At 31.8% G+C, this 2,500-nt stretch overlaps 1 protein-coding gene across 1 annotated transcript in view; it reads right to left on the reverse strand.

Annotated features, from left to right (window-relative positions):
• The window catches only part of LOC137617484 (uncharacterized), a 21,769-nt gene that overhangs the window by 6,670 nt on the left and 12,599 nt on the right, over window positions 1-2,500 (reverse strand). The window lies entirely within an intron of this gene.

A 2,500-nucleotide genomic window follows, 5' to 3' on the forward strand; every position in this document is an offset into this window, starting at 1 on the left:
TTGCCCCCTCACAATAAATCATGTGATTAAAATTATTAATGTGTAAAAACAAAGCATTCGAGAGTTGTCCCGTTCTCACACTATATTTGTGTTGTTTAATTCTGATGTCCAGTCCCTTCCCAGATTGTCCTAGATAAAAACAATTGCAGTTCATGCAAGGACCCCGTAAATGCAGCCCTGAGAAACTTTGGGAGAATTCCATATTAGTATCCTTTTCAGTGTATTTGAAAATTTAAAAACAACATTAATATTAAAATTCTTGCAAAAACTTGGAACCCTCCGTAAGAGGTCAATATATGGTAAAACGAGCACATTATCATTATTAAAAGTAATTCTCGGAGTTACAGAATAAAACGTTCTTTGTGCTTTTTGTAAAGCACATTCAATAAAATATTTAGGGTATTTCAATTTCTCCGATATGTTGAAGATACTTTCAAACTCTTCCTGAAGAAATTCCGGGCTGCAGATACGTAAGGCTCTTAAAAACATAGAAGAAAAAGTAGCCTTCTTAACTTGATTACTATGGTTAGAATAATAGTGAATATATGAATTTACGTTTGTAGGTTTTCTATACACTGAGTATTTGAAGCCATTTAGAGTACGGTGAACATTTATATCCAAAAATGAAAGTCAACCATCACGTTCTTCTTCACAAGTGAAATTAATGGAAGGTACCAAATTATTCAGTTCAGAGAGAAATGCATTTACATTTTCGGTTAGAGGCCATATGCAAAAAAATATCATCAACATACCTATACCACAGAACACCATAAGGCAAAATATTAGGTAAAAATCTTGTTTCAAAAAGCTCCATATATAAATTACTTAAAACAGGCGAAAGAGGATTTCCCATTGCCATACCAAACTTTTGTGTATAGAATTTGTCATCAAAAGTAAAAACAGAATCACAAATGCAGAGTGTAACCAGTTCTAAAATATTATGAGTGAACAAGGGTAAATCAAAACTGTCTAAAAATTCAGCTAAATATTCAAGCAAGTCATGTATAGGTACTTTTGTAAACAGAGATGCAACATCAAAACTAATCATTTTAAACTTAAAATTAATAGTTGTGCTAGTTAGGTTTTCTATCAGATCTACATTATGTTTGATATTGGAATTCGAAATGCTTCCAACTAAAGGTGAAAGAATCTTAACCAGCCATTTTGAAAGCTTATAAGTACATGACTCAACAGAACTGATAATTGGTCTAATGGGGTTACCAGGTTTATGTGTTTTAACAAGACCATACAAATAGGGTAAGGTTGGAGATATTGTTACAAATTGTTTAATCAAATAGTCATTATTTTTTAAGATACTTTTGACCTTCTTATTAAAATGAGAAAGCACACGTTCAGATGGATTTGATGTCAGTAGATCATAGGTATAAAAATCATTCAGCAGTAAGTACAGTTTATCTTTGTAATCTTGCTTATTTAGTATAACCATGGCGTTAGACTTATCAGCTTTCGTAAAATGAAGTTCGTCATTGTTTTTCAGCTTTTTGTAAACTTTTAGGAATCTTAATGGTACATTTGAATAGGAAGGGAATGAATTTACAACATAGATAAAACCTTTAACAAGATTTAGATTGTCGTCCGATATACTACCAAATTTTTCGAAATTACAAAAGGCTTCAGATATACCAACATAGTCATGTGTAGTGGGTGTTACAGAAAAACTCAGACCATACCCAAAAGCAGATTTAAAATCTAAATCATTATAGGACAGACAACATAGATTATACACGTATATATATATATATATATATATATATATATGTATATATATATATATGAAAAAGATTATATATATCCAAACCTACACAATAAAAAAATATAGTAATTCAAATGCCAAGATATATCCAGGCAATAGGGTGACAACATCAAATCACAATGCCAACCCGAGAATTACGTCAAGATTACATAGACGAACGTTAATTTCCTTCGTCCCCCAGTAATCAGGGACTTAACACCACGAAGTGTCCTTCTCGTAATCAATATAGCAGTGATTTCCTCCATTATTTTCTCTGAATGACTGCTTCTGAGGGTTACTTATGGCCAGTGATTATTGGAGCGGAATTTATGAGAAAAGGAGTCTTTTATCGCGGGCTCATTTATTTAGTATCTAATAGTTTGCCGAGTGTAAATATATATATATATATATATATAGAGAGAGAGAGAGAGAGAGAGAGAGAGAGAGAGAGAGAGAGAGAGAGAGAGAGAGATACCTTAGTAATTGAATTGATTTCAAATGTATTGTATTTTTTACCGTAATTTTGTTTCTTTTATAAACTTCTCTTGATGCGTAAGTTAAAAGCTTACCCTAATGTTAGCAATTACCTTCCCAGAAAGAGAGAGAGAGAGAGAGAGAGAGAGAGAGAGAGAGAGAGAGACCCTAATGATCAATTTTATATCAAATTGACTGTATTTTTAGAAGTAATTCTAATTCTTTTAATGACTCCTCTCGATGGTATTAAAAGCTTACTCTAATGTTAAATAT

Source organism: Palaemon carinicauda, chromosome 23 (genome assembly GCF_036898095.1).
Source record: "Palaemon carinicauda isolate YSFRI2023 chromosome 23, ASM3689809v2, whole genome shotgun sequence".
Taxonomy (NCBI): domain Eukaryota; kingdom Metazoa; phylum Arthropoda; class Malacostraca; order Decapoda; family Palaemonidae; genus Palaemon; species Palaemon carinicauda.